This window comes from Pelodiscus sinensis, chromosome 3 (assembly GCF_049634645.1).
Source record: "Pelodiscus sinensis isolate JC-2024 chromosome 3, ASM4963464v1, whole genome shotgun sequence".
Lineage (NCBI taxonomy): Eukaryota > Metazoa > Chordata > Testudines > Trionychidae > Pelodiscus > Pelodiscus sinensis.
Window position 1 is genome coordinate 187,690,585 of NC_134713.1, and position 23,260 is coordinate 187,713,844.

The 23,260-nt window shown below is 41.1% G+C and overlaps 1 protein-coding gene across 5 annotated transcripts in view; it reads right to left on the reverse strand.

Moving 5' to 3' along the window:
* Positions 1-23,260, reverse strand: part of MACROD2 (mono-ADP ribosylhydrolase 2) — a 1,395,588-nt gene that overhangs the window by 1,223,863 nt on the left and 148,465 nt on the right. The gene's annotated exons all lie outside the window — the stretch shown is intronic.

A 23,260-nucleotide genomic window follows, 5' to 3' on the forward strand; every position in this document is an offset into this window, starting at 1 on the left:
GGTGTAGGCTCTGGCTAGGGGTGTAAGCTCTGGGGCAAGGGCCAGTGATGAGGAGTTTCATGTGTAGAAGCTCAGTGCTAAGGCAGGAGGTTGGGTGAGGGGAAAGGGTTCTGGGAGGGAATTCTGGGAGGGGGCATGCAGGAAGTGGCATGGGATAAAGACTCCAGGAGGGGGTTCTGACCTTAGGCAATAAAGATTTGGTGTATGAGCGCCAATCAGGTGGGGCTTGCCACATTCAGCTCCTGGTCAGTGGCACAGTGGGGCTAAGGAAGGCTCCCCGCCTGCCCTGGTCCGCATGGCTCCCAGAAGCAGCCAACATGTCTAGGCACAGGCAAGGCCAGGCAGCTCTGTTCAATGCATGCTGCCCATGCTCGCAGGTGCCAACCCTCTTCATTTGCTATTGCCCATGGTTCCAGGCCAATGGAAGCTGTGAAACCAGCACTCAGGAGGGGGGCAGGACACGGAGCTTCTGCCATCCCCTCTGTGCCTAGAGGGCTGCATGGGCATGCCAGTTGCTTCTGGGAGTCCCACAGAGCTGGACAGGTGGTCTGCCTTATCCCTGCTCTGCCACTGACTGGAGTTTTATTTGGAGGTGTTTGCTTATTTCCCCCGATAATTAAGATAAGAAACCCACTTTGTGTAAAGGATTGAAATCTTAGTCCTGGAGTTTGCGGTGAAGACTAATAATGCATATTCATGCATATCTAACATATAATTGATTTAGGAAAAGGCAAAGCTGTTTAAGCATTGCCCCTCCTTAGAGAAGAAGGGATCCCATTAAGAACTTTTAAAATATTAGTTAGGACTGCCATGCAGAAGGCTTTCAACAATCTGAGCTTTAGGGATATACTAACTCCAAAAGGCAATGTGAAAGCATTCATTTACTCAAAAGTATCTACAGAAAGTCATGAAGTATCTACTTACTATAGAATTTTTTGTGTATTATTAAATATACAGTACACTCTTTAACAGAACATGGAGTATAAATTATCCACATAATGAAACTCATTTTGATTATGTATTCATACAGGCAACACAGAATATTAAGTAGGCACATATCAGTAGTTGAAAAGAAAAATGTACAAATTTTCAATTACTGTACATGCTATATACTTTAGGTGAAGAATCTCCCATCTAACCTTACCTTACCTTAAAGGTATTATTATTAGCTATAGTTTGCTTCTAGCTGATCTGTGTTGGCAAAAATATTTCATAAAGATTGTATGTAACTTCCACATATAAAAGAAGTATAAAGCAAAAACACAAACAAATCGTCCCAACAGAATCCCTTGTATCCCCGTATCTTGAATAGAACACCAGAGAAGACACTTTTAGTGACAGTTTAATATAGTTGAAGCCTAGCCTGTTACTTCCATTAGCAATGTATTGGAATACATGTAACTTATGCCAACACCCACACCATAGAACAGTTAACAATCTTCTCTAAATATCAGCACCTTTGCTGAAACACTATCTACAGTAAAACTCCAATAGTCCAGCATCCAATAGTCCGGCACTCCTGATAGTCCGGCATCAAAATGGCAAGAGCCTAGTGAGTGAGCTTCGGCAAAAAATGAGTCACAAGGTAACAGCGGCAGCAGCTGAACTGAGCAAAAAGGGTAAAAAAGGCTTAAAAAACTAAAACATTACAGTATACTGTATACAGTATGTACAAGAAAAAGGGTTAAGAACACTTTATATACAGTATATAATGTATACAGTATATATATAACCTGCTTATAGTACCTCCTGATAGTCCGGCATATCTGATAATCCGGCACCACCTAAATCCCGTAAATTCCGGATTATCGGAAGTCTACTGTACCATATTAAGGACTGCCCTGGAAACTGATACTCTGTAAAAAGGAAGAGAAACAAAAAGAACAACAGAAAACATATGTAATAAATAAAGTGAAGGAAAAACAGAGCTAATGGACATTACCACTTTCAGAAATTGTCAACAATTTAAATTTTCTATTTATATCAGTTAAAAGACTGTATATATAATAGGAATTTCCAGAAATCATGAAGTGGATACTCCTGGTATCTTATATCACATTAAAACTCTCATTTAATCTAAAAGCAACATTTTAGTGAGAAATAAAGAACTGGATGATTGAAGTAATTAGCAATTAGATATAGAATTCCTCCTTTCCATGTTGCTAGTTCACATCCAACTCAGGTCAGTAATTACCTAACAGTATCAATCAATGACTGCTCAGAAGCCCCATGGGAAATTACCTTCAATCCTAGGTGACAGGTGCCCACATCAATTAACATCTTTCTTGAAATTCTGAAAAGTCAGACACTGAATATCTACAAACTTCCTGCCTCCATCCCCAGTTTCATCAGCTCTACAATGAGTGGAAATAACGTATTTTCTGTAAATTGTAAAATGAAAACAGTTAGGAATGTTAAAATGCATTTAAGTAAATGTGTAACCACGGGTATTTTTAGCAGTTACACACAGAGCCGCAGCCGGCCCCCACATGCACTGGCACCTGCCTACTCCCGCCACCTCCGCAGCTTGCCACACACACTGGCTCCTGCCTGCCCCCTCCCCACATGCTGCTGCCTCAGATACAGAGATCCCTGGGAGCTGGTGCACACAGGAAGCAGGATCTTGCACATAACGGGAGCCTGTGTGTAACCGTGAAGGTTAACCGATGAGCCCAGGCTCATCAGGTAACCATGTATACAGTTACACATTCAAATCCCTAAATAAGGGTTGCACAACTTTGGAAGCCCCGGTAGGCCACAATGATACTCACAACATATGCCGAGGGCCTCAACTTAAATGTGGTTGCATCTACATGCAAATATAGATGCAAATAGCTTCTTTGACACTGATGGGCATGAATACGATTAAGGCAAGACTACGCAACACGCAGGCCCCATGTAAGTCAGTCCTGCTGATATTAATAAAATGTAATATTTACCCAATATGTCAGCACTTTTAATGAGCACTTTTAAAAAGAAAATTGCATACCAGTGTTTTGAGTGTTTAGCTTGAAGCTTCAGTTTGTGCGTTTCTTGGAGTGATTTTACTCAGAAAAAGTTTCCAAGCTTTCATAAACTATACAACAATTGCAAAGGAATCCCTTTCTGCTAACCTAGATGTCTAATATAAAGACATACGTAACAAGAATTTAAAATGCTTATATAAAAGAATACATCTATTTTTATCAGTGTACAAGTAGAAGTTACGTAATCACTATCTTCCACCCATTTTAGCACTTGTATATTGGAGTAAAATGTATTAAAATAAGTTCTGTATTGCCACAATAAGTTCAGCTGGCTTCTTAAAATGATAATCAGTGTTGTTGTTTTTTTAAACTAATTATCTGAATGAATATGAAAAAATAATATTGAACATGGAATTTAGAAACTTCTTGCATATTCTGGCCTGAAAAGACAGATATGCTCTAGCAGAATGAACTAAAAGGACATGTCAGTTAGGTAATAAAGCTTTGCAAGTTTGCTCTTCAATTCTACTACGCCACCATGCTATGACAATTTTCATCTCTACTAAAGATATTGCAAGCTACACTTCAATGCTTATGACTGCCAGCATTATTAAAGCGTACATCGTTACCAGTTCCTTCAGCCAGTATTATATTAATATTCAAAGTTTCAGTGAAAAGAACTTTCCAGTTATTCTGCTCAAGTCTGTTCACAGGAAAAGTGAGTATCGCAGAAATGCAGGAATAGCATGAGCATTGTACTCAAGCTGTCACATAACAGTTCAGTACTGCATAGTAATGAACCACAATTTTGTTTGTTTTTGGAGTAAACATCTGTTGTAGAAAGACATGGGCATAGCATAGTCTTTTGTCAAGCGAATGGAAGCTATCCGAAGTGGCACACTGGCTTTGGATAGATAGCGTTGCTTTCATTCCCAAGAAAGAAGAAAACTAATCAGTATTAAAACGTGTTCATCTGTTTTATCGGTATTAGCATAAGTTAACACAATGTGGGAATGGAAAAAAGGTAATAAAAGTTGGCTCAAATTGTCTGGCATTTCTGTTAACAGATTAACAAAATATATCATTAAAATTGTAATACATGCAACACAAGAAAAATAATCTATATCTATATTCTTCTAAAATATACAAGAAGATTTAAAATCCAGAACTCTTCATATAAGGTCAAGATTAACAAAATGGAAAACAAATATTGTGGACATTTTGGCAGCAAGGAGAAGAGTAGTCTTTCAACCAAAACATAAGAAATGCCTAGCAGGTGACAAAGGTTACTCAAGTCACACCTCCTAAAATGTGGTTGCAGATGCACGGAGTAGCATGCAGGAGAATATCTCTCATGTCACCCAGGAAAGCCTTGGGGTACAGCTCAAAATTTCTGTACTACAGGAAGGAGCTTGGGTGCCTCAAATTTATCTATGAGAGGTGGATATTCAGCACTTCAGGAATATCAAACTTATCATACATCTCTCCCTCTCATGTTCTCCTTAAACTGGAACGAAGTTCCTATACAAAGATTTCACTGCTGGGATCACCACAATCAAGACTCCAATAGAGAACAGGCCAGACATGAAGAGACAACTGTTAGCTTATTTTTATTGTGGGGAGACTTTGTCTAGTATAATTATATCATACAACTTTGACAAGTATTATTTAAATGTGTATCTAAATTATGGATGAAAAATTACACATAGGAGACCAAGTCAACATTTCACTACCTTATGAAAGGAACACCGTTACTACTCAGTTGACTCTAGGTTGCACTTAGTTATTGAAAACTTCAGGGGGGTAGCCAAGTTAGTCTGTAACTGGAAAAACTTAAACAACAAATAGTTTTGCGGCACCTTAGAGACTAACAAAACATGTAGATGCACACCAAAGGCCATGATACCATCTACATGTTTTGTTAGTCTCTCAGGTGCCGTAAGACTATGTGTTATTTTTTCTTATTTATTAAGTGATCCTTAGTGGAACTATATGTTAAGTTTGGTCTTAAGTGTAGTTTCTTCAGAACAGGTGGTATAGAACAGTGTTTCTGAACCAGTGATACTCCAGAGAAGTCAGGGGGGTACGTCAACACAACTGTAATTTGAAGAAAACTAAATTTTTGTTTTAAGTTTTACAGCATTTTATTGTTTTTGTACTTTTTACACCCACAAATTTCATCACCCACCTGGCTACAATTAAGTTGTTTAAACAAATGTATTACAATGGTAGAAAAAAAAATGTGTGCATCTGAAAACTGTAGGTACCAGGGGGTACTTTTTTTGGAGAGGGGGGGTACTTTATAAAAAAAGATTGTGAAACATTGGCGTAGAGTACATATGGGTAACTGCTGTATTTCTTGGAAGTGTCAGATCAACAGCCTTCATCCAGGCTCAAATCTTTCACCGATACTGTTCAATGAGTACATCGATAATCTGCCAGCTACATTCACATGCAACTTGATCTATGCTAACGTCATCTGTTTAGGGTTGCCAGCCCTCCACGATTCTCCTGGAATCTCCAAGAATTAAAGATTAATATTTAATTAAAGATTGTCATGTGATGAAACCTCCAGGAACACATCCAGCCAAAATTAGAAACCCTACATATGTTACAGCTCCCAAGCTCAGTCCTTTTCAGAAAAGGTCTTGCATGATATGAGCTTACGGAAGACTATTGTAGTCAATGGCACCTGTCCAAGAGGGTTACGACTCCCCCCTGGTCTGGCAACATCCATGGCCTACCATGAACTACAGATGTTCCTAGAACACAGAGACCAGGAAAAGGGAGGTCTGGCAGTGGGGCAGGAGCTCATTAGGGGGCACTGGCAACCCAGTATGTGGGGGAGAAGAGGAGGCAGCACTGCAGGGAGTTCTAGTCCAAACAGCAGCCAAGGAGCTCCAGCCCCAGCAGTGGCCAGGGACCGCCATTCCTGGCCACAGAGCTCAGGTCCTGGCCCTCTGTCCCAGCCCTAGCTACACAGCTCCAGCCATGGAGCAAGACAGCTGTGAAGCTCTGCCCTAGCTATGCAGCTCGGGCCCCAGAAATTCTGGCCCCAGAACCAGGTGGCTGCATAGCTCTGCCCTGGCTGCGAAGCTCTGGCCGTGGTGCTCTGTCCCAGCAGCAGTGAAGACAGAAGCATCTAGAGAGCCCCGGGGGCAGGCTACAGCCCTAACCCAGTGGTAGCACAGGCTAGAAGGGGAGGGACCTTCCCTGGTCTGACAAATCCCTTCATTTGGGACCAGTCAGGTCCTGTGGGGTGCTGGACCAACAAGGTCCAACCTGTAGTGAAGTTCATCTGTTTAAAGTAAGCACAAGCTACAAATTAAATGTTTTCTTCAATGGCCAATGCCTTCAGCATGATCCAAAACCTATTTACCTCAGTGTGACATTGGACAGGTCACTAACATACCATAGTCACTTGAAGAGGACAATAGTCAACGTCAGCACTAAGAATAATCTGCTCAGCAAACTGGCCTGTTCAACTTGCGGCATGAGTACCTAGATACCTAGGTCACCATCTTTTGCCCTTTGCTATTCAACAGCAGAATGCTGTGCTCCTATCTGCTGTCACTCATTTCACGTAAGGCTGGTTGACAAAACTATGTATATTGTTACCGGGACTTTATATGCAACTCCACTGCTGCGACTACCAATACTTAGTAACACAGCAGGATCCATATTCGCCATGAGAAGGTCTCTTTCAGGCTGCTGGCCAAGTTCTGTGAGAACAGCTATTTACCTCTGTATGCAGACCTCTTCACATATCTGTCAGTTCACCTGACTTCTAGATGCCCTGTATGGTCATTTATGCCACCAAAGAACATGACAGTGAAACAAGTATGTAACGAGCAGTCAACAACAACGGTCATTAAAAACTCTCTCATCACTGACCAAACCATCTGTCCACCATCTGCCAAGACCCTTGAGATCATCTCTGAATTGGTTTTGAACAGGGCAGGCAACTGAGCAACCCATCACCTTACATGGAATTTTTCTAATGCTCTGCAATGCAGCTGCAGTGAGCTTCAGATGATGTTGCATATCCTTGATGAGTGCCCACTAACTCTTTTTCATGGCAGGCTAATAGAGTTCTAGCCGGTGGATGACAATGCCATCAAATGGATGGGCTCATTGGAGGGTACATCTACACTGCATTGTAACTCGAAATAAGATACGCAAATTGCATAACTTATTTCAATGCTATTTCAAAATAGCTTATTTTGTCATTTGGCACTATCTACACAGCACCAAATTTCCAAATAAAACACTATTCCGAAACATCCCTTACTTCTCGTAGAAAGAGATTTACAGGGACTTCGGAATAGTAAGCCCAAATTAAGGGGCTTTCTATGAAGACACGCGATAGCTATTTCGGGATACTCTAGTATCCCAAAATAGCGTTGCAGTGTAGACGTACCCATATGGATAGTGTTAAGTAAATTTTTTGCAGGTAAGTAATGCATCACTGAAACCATGGATGAAAATACAAACAAGCTAACCTTAACTATGTTAATGATGTATTTAGTGCATATTCTCTGAAAGATTAATATTTTCTTCAAGTGTGGATAAAAACTATATTCTAACATATTAGGCTATGCTGACTCTCACCCACTGTGAATAATCTACCTCTGTTTACTTTCTGGTAAACAATTGCTCTTTCTTCTATATTCTAGCTTCTTCAGGTAATTATGAAATACGTCAAAATGGAATGGCCTACTTCATTAATAAATCTAGTCTTGAAAAGGTGACCTGAAGTTCAAGACAAATATTGGTCCAATCTAATAATTTTTGCTTATTGATAAATCAATTAACAATACACACAATATGTTGACAAATTGCAAATAAATATAAAACTATTCCTGCACAAAGCTGGATATGAACATTAATACTGAAGTACAGCAACAAAAAGATATTATTCTATTTCATTACTCCAGACTATTTAAAATAATCCAGACAAATTATTTACACATACACTACCTCAGATTTTATAATTGACAATTTCACAGGCAATATCACAACAGAAAAGATGGATACATAATTACAAGCCTAAAAAAAAGCATGCTTCTAACATGAACTAACAGATGGCTTGGTTCTGGATTCTTGTAAATGCAGCAACCCTCCCTCCCCCTATTTTAAAGTTTTGTTGTGATCTTTCTGTTAGGGGTCTTTTAACTTGTTTAGATGCATCTGTCACCACATTTTGTGAGCTATCTGGCTGCTGAGTAAAAACTGTACAGCTTTGGAGATGCGAGCAGATTTTTCTCATCCATCATAATAATGTTCTAAATTGGGACATGGCCATTTTCTCATTAAGAAAAATTCAAAGTATAATATTGTTTTATTGCTTAGCAATCACCAAGAATAAAAAGGAAGTCTAAAAATTAAGTAAACCATCTACATGTGAAAGGTTATAACTGTATTGGTGTGCTCTACCCTGCTAAATTCCTTCTTTGTCTGAATAAATCTGTCAATGGTTAAAGATCTCTTCGTGTAGAAGCTGGAAAATCATGATCTTCAGTAACAATAAATCAACATAATGGCTACATGTCACAGGCTGGGCATGGGCTAAATATACAATTCTAAAAGCATATTTTACCACATTTTATTCATATCTCCTTCCAAACTATGGTTTCTGCTAAAAACAAAAATACTTCTTTGCTATATATGCTCTGAGTTCTGCACATCCATTCCACATGCTATGCACATGCATTTTTTTTCTAAAATTAAGTAAGCCAATTAACAACTTAGATTAGACAGATACAAACTAGAATGTTAAAATACTGAAAAATGATTACACAACAAATTTAAATAAAGACTGCTTCCTCTAGAAAAACAATGGCAAACATACCATTTGCCATAAATAATATTTTTATTCCCCCTCATTTTTTTTCAGTTGATCTACAAGTCATAAAAGGACATGCTGCTTTTTGAGGGGTTGTTGACATTCACTGTGGCTCTTCTGTATCAGTTTCAATTGGCTGTGTGCCAGTGTGGATACATCCCACAACCGTCTGAGCAGAAATACACTCTCTGCCTCCTCATCATTCCCCCCATCCCAGAAATTCTTCTCAGGCATGCTGCCCGACATTGTCCTACTATCACTGTACAACTGGTTGAGGCTTTCACGTTTCACGAGGCATACCGGAGCGGTCAACAAAGGCTTCCCTTGTCAACCGTGCCGCATCTAGACTGCCGCGCTGTGCCGGATCAGCTGACTGTCGGAACAGCACGGCGGCCATTTTTATTTTAATGAAGCGGGGATTATTTAAATCCCCGCTTCATTGACTATGTCGAATAAACTACTTTACATGGCTCCATTGACGGAGCCATGTAGTCTAGGCACACCCATAATGAGGACAGTCTCTGCCGCAAAGAGCTTATAATCTAAATAGAATAGAAGAGACAACTGTCAACAAGTCAAACAAATGTGAGCACAGCCATAATAAGACAATCAGCTCCAACTCCACAACTGTTCAACCATCTGTTGTTCACTGGCTGATCACATGTAAGACCTGCTCTACCAAAACAGAGATCGTTCATCAACATGAGACACAGAGCTTGTATATGCACTCACTCACAACCTACAGCTACGTCTACACTGGCATGATTTTCCGAAAATGCTTTTAATGGAAAACTTTTTCGTTAAAAGCATTTTCGGAAAAGCACATCTAGATTGGCAGGATGCTTTTCCGCAAAAGCACTTTTTTGCGGAAAACACTACTGTGCTGTCTACACTGGCACTTTTGCGCAAAAGTCTTTTGGAAAAAGACTTTTGCCGGAACGGGAGCAGCATAGTATTTCCGGAAAAGCACTGATGATCTTACATGAGATCGTCAGTGCTTTTCCGGAAATTCAAGCGGCCAGTGTAGACAGCTGGCAAGTTTTTCCGCAAAAGCAGATGATTTTGCGGAAAAACTTGCCAGTCTAGACACGGCCTACCAGTTCCTGTCCTATCCCTCCATGTACCCTGTTCAATCTATTTCATGAGGGCTTTAGGGGGATAAACGGAGAAGTGAGCAAATAGTCTGTGTGACAGTCATGAAGTCAAAGTCTCCTCGGATGAAAAAGGCAAAATAGAAATTATTCTGATTAAACTTTTGGTAAGACCACAGCTCTTGGAAAATTTGCTTTATCAGGCATTAAATCACAGTATTAACAGTAATTACTATACAGCTTATCTGTAACTCAAGAACATAAAAGTAAAGGTAATCTACATAAGCAAAATTCCAGATAGCAGAACATGTTCAATATTCAAGCCAAGAGTAACACATTAATACTTTTAAAATGGCATTTTTTTAATCCCACATTATCAGGCTCCACTACAACTCCAAATTATAGCTCACTATATGCCTTACCTATAACACTACAGTCACCAATCAACGCAGCAGCATCACATAGCCAATTCATGTGTAGACAGGTACATACATATGATTTTCAAGACCTAATGTCCAATGCTGCAAGCAAGACCTAACGTTCTGCTGAAAGACCTCAGGATTCCACAACAATACAGTGAAGGAGACTGGAGACTGTGGCAATTTAAGATAATTTTTAGACAGAGGGTTTTGGGTTTTTTTACTTAATTCAATATGAACATTCATATTACAAATACAATAATCTCTCTCTTGCAAAAGTTCTCATTACGTTGAATATGCCAGTAAATTTTATAAGTACCTACTGAAGAAAGTTGTATTGAAAGATTTATTACAGAAGTCAAGGGGAGATGGTCTCTTCTAAAGTTGAAACTTTGGGCATCTGGGAATGTTTAGGAAATGGTTGGGAATGTGAGACAGCACATTAGCTAGACGTTAAAATGTTCAGCAGTGAAATAGTTCGCATTGACATAAATTTTCATAACTGAAGTTCAAAGTTAACATTCCATTAGATAAATAAGACAGACCAAACCCTAACAGATATTGTATCAGAATATACGTAGACATAAGCAGGTACGTCTACTGTGATCTTACTTGAAATATTTTCTTATCCAGTTTGGGCCTTAAGGCTTATTTTTTAATGCAAGCTTGGCTTCAGGATCAAATTCCACACAAATGCAGAGTATACAAAGCTGTATATATACTGTACTGCACAATTTTTTAAGAGTATGTTTAATATAGTATTTTGCATCTTGAATGGTATAAATCATACTAATATTCACAATAGCTAAACCATCTACTGTATTTTAAAGCATTATTTACTCACGCAATTTTGAAATTTTTGCCCTAAGTATCATTTTCAAAACAGATATAGGTACTTAGGAAGCTGAGTATATACATCACTTTGCAAACAGGACTTTTGAACTTTTTTAAATTTTTACCTATAGTCTCTATAAGCATTTGCCTTCATACTTTCTCAGAGATAGGTAGCAGGTATGACAACACTTGCAGCCTATTATTCCTGGGTTCATTAGCTTCTAACTCATACAAATGTTGACTTATAGCAAATAAGAGGTTATAAACAACAGAGCAAGAGGGTTCCAGGTGGTCTAAAACCACCTACATTTTGAACTCGTAAATTAAGTTTGCTGAACTGTACCACTGAGACCAAGACCATTAGTTGTAGGTGCCCAGCAAGGGGAAAAAGTATGAAAGTGGAATTTTGGCTCAGTGGAAGCTGTGAAGGTTACTATGTCTGTTTGGCAGAAACAGGATTTTAAAAAATCCCCAGGGTGGACATCACTATGTCACAGGAGAGCTTTTCCCATGACATAACTACCACCTCTAGGAAGGAAGACTTACTCTCAATAGGACTGAGGGACAAATCCAGACTGCCAGACACTTTTCAGTAGACTGCGAGGCTGAAGCTGAGTGCCCACTCTCCAGCACAGAGCTGCACCAGCAATAGCACAGGGGTGAGAGTAGCAAGCATCAACTTTTAGAGAGGAAGATGCCTCCACACCCTATTGCAGGTAACTTAATATGTCTTTGCTATATCCTGCCTCTGCAGTCAAGGAGTGATGGCATGTCACATGCTCACTCTGTAGCCCAATCAGAGGACAACGCTGTCTTCCCCCCTATTATCCCAGGAATGAGATCTGAAGTCTCACTCCCTCCCACTACCCAAAGCCTCTTTCCTGCTACCCCATCCCCAAAAGGGGCATCACCCTACTAGTTGGATCATAGTCCAACAGCTTCAGCTCCTGGCTCCAAGTTCCAAAGTACTCCCTTAGACGCAGCTTTGCTGCACCCATCCCAGCCTGTATTCATTCCTCTTCCTCCCACCTCCATCTGAGCTATTTGGCTGACCATTGGAGGCAGATGAGCAGCAACGCCAGTTAGTTCAGGCCAGCCAATGTCCCATTTTCAGTTTAGGGAAATAAGATCGCCCCATGCTCTGGGCCAGGTGGGCAGTATGCTGGCAGGAGATCAGAGAGCCTGAGAGTAATTGAGAGGTTAAGGAGCTGGGTGGCTGGTCTGGACCTGTCTATATCTTGACAAAAGTAACTGACTATCCCTGATGTAGAGCATCTTTATTAAAGTGTTACAGCAGCACAGTTGTGAGGATGTAGCATTTTGTATGTAGACCTGCTCACGAATTTAAGGCCAGAGAGGACCACAAGATGATCTAGCCTGACCTCCTGCATATCTTAGGCCACCAACATCACCCACCACATGCACTTTAAACCCAACAACTGAAATGAAACCAAAGCATTAGCAACCCCAAGAGACTGGAGCATGGGCAGGCAAGATCCGGCCCATGGGCTGTATCCAGCCCACCAAACCTTCTAATGCGGCTCATGGCCCTCCCCACCGGGACCCTCAGGCACAGAGCAGCTCCACACTGCTGATAGTGGTTGGCTGCTCAATGTGGAAACCAGCCAATGGGAGCTGATAGACTGTGCCAGGGACAAGGGCAGGGTGCAAAGTCTTCTCCGCCCTCCCCCCCCCCCCCCCCCGACACATGGCACAGAGAGCGACATGAAAAAGTCAACTGCTTTGCGCAGTCTGGGGCTGCTGGCAGACAGTGAGCTGACGTAAGAGGTAAACACCTCCTGGTCAGAGTCTGCCACTAGCAACCTCCTCCCCAAGCTCCCCTCACCCCCTTTGCCACAGGTCAAACTCCAGACCCTGCATCTCTATCCTACATCCCTCCCCCAGACCAGAATCCAATCCTGCACTCCTACTCCATTCTGGACCCTGCACTCTGATGATCCCCTGTCCCAGGTCACAATCCCCTCCTTCACCCAAACTTCCTCAAACCCCACATCCTCTCCTGCACGCAAGTCTACTACCCAGAGCGCCCTTCTGCACCCAACCTCCATCCCCAACTCCACACTCTCTCCATAGAGAAAGTGCACCCCTTGACCACTTACCAAAATCTTAGCATCACCCCCCCCCCATCAAAAATGATTGCCTACTTCAGTGTAGAGTTACTAGACTGTTATATGCCATGGGCAGAAAATAGGAGGGACTAAAGTATATGAGCGCCTGAGTCCCTCCCAATGGCAGGGAGATCATTAAGTGAAATATACTCAGATAATCTTGACAAGTGACCTATATCCAGAGAGTGGCCAGAGCCACCTCAAAGCCTTGGTAATTGCTGCCCAATGTGCTATCGCCAAACCCTGATGCTTCAAAGGAAGGAGATTAAAATCTCACCCAGAATGCACTGGACAGAATCACTTTGTGACCCTTGCTAGTGGGTCTTTTAAACCAAGCCTCTTGTAGCTGATAGTAAAGCTAAGTACAGTACATAAATACAAAAGCCTCAAGAGCACAGATTTCAGCTCTGTGGGTGCAAAATATCATGTATGGGCTGAGTAAAACTGTAGTCAGCATCCAGTGGGATGAACTGCTGACACAGCAAACACTCAGGCTGCAAGACAAAGAGTCAAGCATCTCTCTGAAGAAAGCTAACGCACACAATAAAAATGTCAAGATTAATAGCCTTGATTCTAGTCTGGCCATTTGAGTTTAATTTAGGAGGAAGCTGCTTGCTGAAAGAATATTAATGAGAAATAGAAGATTGTTTAAATATTCTAGTTGCTATTTTATATCTTTTGTATCCATTTATATTTCACATAGCAACGAAAGAAGCCAAGTTAAGGTTGTTGTAAAGAAATCCGTTCCTTCAATGAGAACTTAAGGCCCAACTAAATAATGGGATGCATAATGTTGCTAGAGAACAGGGATTTAGGGGGTTACCATTAGAAAGCTGTTATAAAGGCTGCAAGTGTAAAAGCTGCAATGTCAGTTTGACAATTTCTTTTAAACTTAAAGTTTAAGTTATTGGAATAAAAAATACTCATTTCTCAAAACAAAAAATTAAAAATAAAATGAGTAGCTTTAAACAGAAATCACTGCATCTCTTAGACGGCATTAGAGTAATTAAATTTAAAACAATCTACAGGCAAAGTTAGTGAAGCAAATGTTAGGGCTTGATGGTTTTTATCATGTTACTAAGAAACTGAATGGGAGAAGGGAGACAAAGGTTTTGTGTATATATTCAATTAATATTGACTATATAACACATAAGGCTATTTCATATATAACTTTTTGTTCAATGACATATGATTGTAAAATAGCAACATACATTTATTACTTTTTCCTTCTGTATATCAAAGCACAACACTGCATCCAATCTTAACATTTTTTAAAATGAACTCATGCGGTGGTTTTTAAAATCTAGTTTACCCATTTACATCATATCATGAACATTCTGTTCTACATGCAGAGAAAGACACAATGTATGCATTTATCAGTGCCAAATTTAGTGAAAGAAATCATTCGTATGTTAGAATTTGTTTGTACGTTCAAAGAAATAAGATGCATTACTGAAAGCAATACTAACGCAAAGATTCATGCTCTTCAAAATTTCATGGGACAAACAAATTTAATTCAGAAACTGATGATTCATTTTCCAACCGCTCAACAATTCAAATCCTTAACAAAAACCTTTCTTGAGTGCAAGATTATATTCATTTCATAAATTCTTTACACTTGGCACTATACTTATCCTTTGAATAAAACAATTATATGGATAACCACTACTCAGACTGCTTTCGGCAAAAAATATTTTATTGATGAATTCAAGTTCCAGTAAATGTAACAAAATACATATTCTCTTTTATTCTGGACACTTGATTTATTGTTGCTGAACAGCCTACAAGCCTGCAATTTTACTAGAAAAGAAGTGTAATAAACAAGTCATTACTTAACATGCAATTACTTAAGAGCATAGCATACACCAATGTAAGTATTATTAAGACGCCAGAGTGAAAATGGAGGGATTGTATTTACCAGAGAACCATTTCAGTTAATTAGACTTGCACCCTTTACAGTGAACTTGTTAAAAATTGTGAGCCTTCCACTACATAATCCTACTTTGAAGAAGCTGTATTTTGACCATACATGCAAATTGTCACCTATTAATTTGATTTCTGTAGACTCAGTGCTGATGCATAGGAATTCTTAGGTTCCTGTTTCCATTCCTCACTGTAACAGGCAACAGACTCAAACAGTGATTGAAGATTTTTCATGCTCTTTCCTTTCTGCCTTGATGTTATCAGTTTTACAAAAGCATAGCCTCTCTGAACGGGTTGGTTTACCTTCTGCTATTTATGTGAAACACAAACCAACCCAAATACTAGATATTTAAAAGGTAACATTAATGGAAAAAAATCTTATCAGATTGAGACTTGAATTCAAAGCCAAGGAGATGCCATTAGAGATTTCTAGTACCATGTCCTCTATTATCTCAAAGCATCATTACTAACAGGTGTCTGGACTACAGAAATCAAGTCATCAGGTGCGAGAGAGATTTCTGTACTCCAGACAACGGCTTGTACTATTTTGGATCTGTCTAGCTGGTTTCCTTCTAAAATACTAGTTTCACCTGTCTTTATTTGAACCAGTGTTCAGGTACCTAGATATCCTTAGCTTGGAATCCTCATGTTATCAGGAAACTATCAAGTCTTCCATTTGCTAAATTCAGTGCTACAGAAGTTGAATTTCAAACAACTATCAACAGCTGTCATTTTGGGATCTTGCAAGACAGGTTTTTAGTCTTTAAATTTTAAAACAATCGGTTATCTTTATAACAGCCTCACTGAAAAGTTTTTTGTGTAATCCTAAATGAAATATCTCTGTTTTCCACTACTATGTCTGTAGAGCAGAAGACAAGGGTGGGGTGCAGGGTCTGGGCAGGAGATAGAGTGTGAGAGGGGGCTCAGGGTTAGGGCAGAGGGTTGGAGTGAGGTGCTTACTGGGCCAGTTCTCCTTGGGTGGCGCACACCTGGGGGCAGGTGGCTCTGCTTGCTGCCCTATGCTCTCCTGCAGGCACCACGCCCACCGCCGCTCCAGTGTTCCTGATTCCCAGACAATGGGAGCTCTGAGGGCTGAGCCTGCAGGTCAGGGAAGTAGATGGATTTTCCAGTGCTTGCAGCTCCAGCCTGGCAGCAGGGAGGGAAGGGGAAGAGTAACAGAGCACAGAGGCACTTCACGGCCCTGCCATGCAGGACCAAAACATAGGGGCTTTAGTATCTGTAGCCTAGGTCCCTGGGTTGGGGGATCCACAAAAAGATCTGCACTTCTGACAGCCTGGAGATCTTTTTGTGGTGCTCTCTTAGCCCAGGGACCCCCGTAGCTAAAGAGACTAGGATGGGAGCTCACCAGAGCCCATGGTGAGCCAACAGGCAGGGGTGTGGGGTTGACAGATGGTGAGGCTGGAGAGCTGAGCCCATGGGCAGGGGGAGGGCAGCTGAGGGATGGGACTAGCTGCGGTCCTCTGGCCCTTGCTCTCTGCTCACTGTCACCTGCGCCTCTTTCCTGCTCCCCTGAGGCTGCAGGTGAGCATTCGTATGTGCAGGACATTTGTCATGTGAATGTTCATAACTCAGGGAATGTCTGTTCTTCAAACCTTAAGACTAACTGCAGTGGTTAATATCAACTTGTTTCATGTCAAAATAGTAAACTGATACCTATTGAGAAGCATTTATTGGGCAAGAATATATTTTAAACCAAGTACTGCAGTAATACTGCATTGAAGTAATGAAAGCTTGCATTTAAAAGAAAACCTTGGTTACATAAAATGACTGTGCATTGCTTCTAGCCTAAACTCTCCAATTCCAGTCTCCACATAACTCACAAACTGTTTAGGTTGCCAAGCAATATAGAATGACAAGAGTCAGAGGGGTAGCCGTGTTAGTCTGAATCTGCAAAAGCGACAGAGTCCTATGGCACCTTATAGACTAACTGAAGTGTTGGAGCATAAGCTTTTGTGGGCAAAGACCCACTTCATCACTAGACATGCATCTGACGAAGTGGGTCTTTGCCCACAAAAACTTATGCTCCAACACTTCAGTTAGTCTATAAGGTGCCACAGGACTCCTCACCGCAATGACAAGCGTGACATGTATTTTTAAGTATGTTCTATTCTGAATAGGTCAAATATTTCTTCCCCCTATGCTTTCCTGAAGCCATGAGAAGCCATCCATTTTGAGGCCCTTTCATGTAAGATGAAGAGAAGTATTATCAGAAAATTTCAGTTGCAAGTATGTTACATGTTCTCTCTTACAGTAGGCTTTTTATCGGTTTGTAAAAAGATTAACACGCAGCACCTGGTGACAGAAAGAAACAAAGCAGCTCCCAATATTTAAAAACAATTGCAATTAGGGGGATCAAAAATTAAAGAATATAAAACAGTAGAAGAAGAATGACAAGCTTTAACAGGGTAACATAATTGACTATCACCCTTTCAAATCCTGTCTCTTACTTAGATTGTAAAACTCAGAAAAGCAATATTTTAAAACAAAAACAAAACAAAAAAACCAACTTTGCTTTCATGAGCAGTATGGCACTTTTCTGCCATTTGGTGTCACACACAGCAAGACAAATCTAAGACCAAATTCCCCACTGATGGTTATTTCACTTAAATACAATATCCTAGACTAGGTTCATTTAATGTTGTAACAGAACTATTTAACCAGTGAACTGAAACTCAGCTTTAAATAGGCAGCTAACTTCCGAGTGCCCTTAATTCACATGCCAGAGGCGTTATGTCAAATTTAACTCAGATTCATGGAAGCACTTTTCAAAAAATCCTGATTATACTGAAAGCTTTTGTCAGTACAAATATCTGAGGCAATTAAATAACGATAGAGGCCTAGCCTAATTCCCACGCTTCTGGCAAGAATGGCTCTACAGCTTCTCCAAGAAAACCTTAAGAGTTTTACTTTTAAAAAAAATGTTTTGAACTATTTACTATAATCTAGAACTCTGTGTAGACTGAAATATCCTCGCAGTTTAGATTAAACCCTTTGATCTGATTGAGGAGTACTCAACAAATATATCAGTATAACAAAAACCTGTGATTAACTAGACTACACTGCAAAACAACCTTTGTAAAACAAAATTTGTAAGAATATTCCTATGAAAATATACCTGCAGATCTAAATTCAAAATCAGTGCATGGAATTTTCATGTTTTTCAAATTACCTATATTATCCGGTCAAATAATGTTAATATTTCAAGCAGCTCACAATCAGAATTTCTTTCACTAGATGGGGAGAAAGAAAAGAAATTTAAGAGGTTCCACTTCAGTTTCTTCTTCTATCTTTGAAACAAACAACTGATTATGGAGACATTCTGAGTTTGTCTTGGAAGGAGATGCAGCAACTCACAATACCATAATTAGTCTACCATTTTATATGGTATGTAAATCCCGCAATCCATTACTAAGTCACCTGGCTACAGAGTCAGTATCTCTCTTTCTCTGGTCCAATAAGCACCTACAGTGCAACATCTAAACAACAGTGGAAATCTCCAACAATGGACTCACTAGCCCCTCAATGGCAACCTAGACTAGCAAGTGGGCTGCATGAGTGGCCATCCATCTCAGTGGTCCGCATGGCTGTTGTAACTAAGACGGTCTCCTGGGATAGGGTAATTTTGCTAACCGCGGTTGCGTACCTAGAATTTACAGGGTGTGCCGATTCAACGGTAGCAGCACTATGACTGGATGCAGAGGGAGCATATTGCTCTCATAGTCAATGTTGTGTGCCATAAGCATGCACCACACTTCATGTGTCCTTGCATGTCGTTTTAGTAATACTGGTAGGACAAAAGTGTGCTAGTTTCTGTCCACGTCAATCTGGCAACCGTGGGCCTAGGCAACAATGAACAAAATGTCTTGTGGGTCACACAAAGAACCCCAATGAGCCCTCAGGCCACAGTTGCCCACCACTGCTTCAATAAATGCTAAGGACACTTGCTTTAGCTGTGAGAGAGGAAGGTCCAAGTCCCTGCTCAGAACTGAGTAAAGGATGGACTTCAACTTGGGTTTCCAATATACCAAACAAGTGCCCTAACCACCAGCCTCTGGGCTATTCTGGGATCTTGTACACATACACACACACACCTGGGCATGGAAACATTCCCAATGAAAGTTTCACTGAAACAGGTGTTTCTGTGAAAAGTTTTGGTTTTGATTAATTGGTATTTTCTGATGAAAAACAGTATAAAAAATCCCCAACCACTGGTAGTAAACAGAACAAGATTTTGGGGGATACAGATTGACATTTCTCAGAGCGTTGCAATACACAGTATTTTTTCCTGTGCTTTTTTTTTTTCAATTTATGTCCCAAGAAAATAAGATCAACTGAGACTCTAGAAGTGAAGGAACAAATCACTGCTCAACTACACAGAGAAATACAATCTCTCTATGACTCATGCAAGCCAAGTGAGCATGAATGGTGTGAAGAATGTCTTGAAATACACAGGCTGATGCTACTACAGGAAAAAAAAACAGGAGATGATTATCTCTCCCCTCAAGAGCATCAGACACAGAGGGCTTAAGGGGATTACATGACATCATCTCAAAGGAACACAGTATGAGTTATGTACGCTTAATAGAGGAGACATTTTTAAATGAACCAGGTGGAGATGACCAGGAAGAGCTATACCATCCGACTTAAACAGCATCCTAACAACAAACAAGAAGGGAAGAAGCCCCATCAAAATAAAAACAGAGTTGAGACAAAGAAAAGTCACAGGGTCTCAATCATTTACACAGAACACAGCATGCTTTTTGTTTACTAAGTATTAGTATATATTTTAGTTTTCTAAACTCATTTTAGTTTTTCCTTGTGATACAACTTTCTAGCAGCATGAGTTATTTATAGAAGAGCTCTGTGTTGGTGCAAAGCTTATATTTTTCACCAACAGAAGTGGGTCCAATAAAATTTATCACCTCACCTACCTTGTCCCTTGTAGTATGAGCACATAAAACAAACTTTTGATAAAGCAATTCTCTCCATATTCCATTTCCTCACTGTTTCATTCACTGTAACAGCTGTATGTCTGGAAAGTCGCCTGATTAAATGCCACCTAAACACATTATATTTTAATGTAACATGTCACATCTTGGGGAAAAAAAGTTACAAACCTGTTCCATAACTGTTCTTTTGAATGTGTTACACATGTCCATTCCACTCTTGGTGTTTGTAGGGCTAGCACACAGCAGTCAGAAAATGTTTCCCTCAGTGGTACCTGTCAAACAGCTCAAACACCCTTTATTAAAACATGCCGCTGCGTGCTGGTATTAAGGGCAGAGCTGACCCCTGACTCATACTGGTCCTTGTTGCCCAGAACATCAATATAGAGGGATAGGAAGGTGGGTTGTGGAAAAACATGTACAACACATCTCAAAGAGCAAGTTTTACAGAAGAGGTTAGAAACTGTATTTTCTTTCAGTGGTTGCACATATGCATTGGTGATTCATAAGCCTTGAAACAGGAGGAGGGATTGCAGTCTATCTAAATAAATACTGGATGGCATCTCATCCAACTCTAGCATCATCTTCTGAATGATGGATAATAGGAAGCCAAGTGTGGACTGAGGTTTGCCAGGTTGTTGCTCTACCAATGTTCAGAATTGGAACATACTAGAAAAGCTGCAGATCTCATTGAATGAGCTGTGGCTCTGTTTCAGAGGGAGATATTAACCAGGCCACAGCACATGAATATACATGAGGCTATCTAAGAAGCAATTCTTGAAGCAGAGACTGATTGTCCTTTCATTCTGTTTGCAAATGTGGAGTCAGAGAATGGGAAGGCTATACTCCAAGAAAGTTTGACCAGAGGGGGAAATGTCTCCACTAATAGAGGACTTTTTATTATTTAGCATAACCTCTTGAACTTCTTTGGAGCAAGACTGCTGCCAACCTGTTAGTCCTCAACACAGCAGCCATGTTCTAACTCAACTGCCAGAGGAAAAACCTGCTCTTCTTTGCTCTTCATTTAGAAGTTGGGGGCTTTCCAATCTACCAGATCTGGTAGACTACTTGAGCAGAACATTGGAGTCATCATGAGCAATTTCTTCATCCAGATGTGACCAACAGTGGAGGTTTCACCAAACAGACCTACCTGTGACAGGAATCAACAGAACGTATGACAGTTCTGTTCCCTCTGAGGTCACATCCCAGATGCCTGACACCTAAAACTGCAGGACTATTAAGAATTGATAGTGCTCTCTAACATGGGCAGGTGCATACAAACCCAAGGACTTCAAGGTGGTCCTTGAATCCCTGACACCATTGAGCTTGTTTTTTGCCTGCTCTGACAACAGATGGGGAGCTTAGAAAGTCAAGCCTTGAAATTTGTTTTGTATATTTCATAGGGAAAACCAGAAGACTGCAGCCCAATGGCAACATGAGGGCCTTCACATGGCAACACCAGAAACCATGATCCTAACTGCTGATTTCAGACCAGCCACAGTGAAGTTCTCATCACTAATCTGCCCTTGTTTACCAAGGAAGAGAACTCCTCTGTAGAGATTTCTGGGACCAGATCTTTGACTTTCTTAATTGAGTATTACAATCATAGTGGACTCTGGAAATGAGCAAGCTCAATGCTAGGACTCACCCCAATTGGATGAGGGCACTAAGAAGGCACAACAAGGGGAGGTCCTGGAAGCTGGAAATCCCAGAAGGAAAGCCCTGCAACTCTGCAGATACCCCCTTTAGATTCATGAATGCAGATATCTAGACACCATTTTTGTGCATAGTGAATGCAGATACACCGTGCAAGGCTCTACTCACTGGCAGTACCTGGCCTATGGCATCTGGCTTGGGCAGTCCAAGGAATGCAGTGTGTTTGGGGTCTGTGGAAGCAGCCAGAGGCTGGGGCAGGACAGCAGGTCAGAGCTGGGGCTTTCCAGCACCCCCTCACCATGCTGTTTCTGTCCAGTGGCTTGGGTCCCTCATGCAGTGCTAGCACCCTCAACATGGCTTGGCCCAGCAGCACTAGCTATGCTCCTGGACCACCGACTCCTCGGCAGCAGAACCCTTGCTGCAGAGATTGGTATAGGTGGGCTCTGGCCCCCACCTCCAATGCAACACGTACTGCTGCGAATGGATGCTATTGCTCAGAAGCTCCCAGGAGCAGCGCACAATGTGATGCCTCTTCCCTGCAACCCCCCCTTCTATGCCAACCCTTCTCCATGAAACCCCATCACTGGTCACTAGCTCTTTTGAGACTGCTTGCTGCTGCAGGTGTGGCCTTCACGTGAAAGATGACTTAGCAGACTGCAGGTTGCATCAGTGGATTGATCCTGGCAGATGATGATCCACATTTTTGCATCCACAGAAGGTTCTACCCAAAAGGTCCACTGATAAGTAGCCAGATCCTAGTAACCTCCTGGCCACACGCTCATAGCACTCCTCCTGTGGGGTTGCAAGGAGGTTTTTCTCCAAGGCTGAGAGATTTCTGCACTTACCCCACAGACTTAACAAAGAAAAGAATTCCCTTCCACCAGCCACAAAGTGACTGTCTCAATCTCTGCCAGTGAGAACCCACTGGTGCCAGGTGGTTCATCAATATTGGTAGATCTGATTCCTGTACTGCTGACATTGACAACCACAGTACATTCCTTGTCACAGCAAATGCTTCTGGCGTAGCTGGCACCGAGAATTTATGTGGCTTATACAGTGCCACTCAAGTTCACCACGCCATTTTTGGTGCTGGATTTGATGGTGACCATTTCAGTGCTCGAGTCTGACTTCAGCACTGTTTTGGGAGAGATGTGCTTAGACTTGGGCTGCCTTCTGCTTGACCAGCTTTCAGCCTGCTTTACAAGCTTCCTCTGAGTTCTTCCTCTGGTCAGAGCCTCTCTGCAAGACATTCCATTTCCAAGGCAGAGATGAGGGACACTCTTCTGAGTCAAGCTGCAGCACTCAGCACCGAGTCAGACCAGAACCGTCTAAGGGTGGCTTCAGCCCGGTCTCCCTTATCAGGAATTTCAGTCAAGCCTCACTATATTTATTTTTGTCCTAGGTTTGAATTCTTAATAAATCTGGTTCCG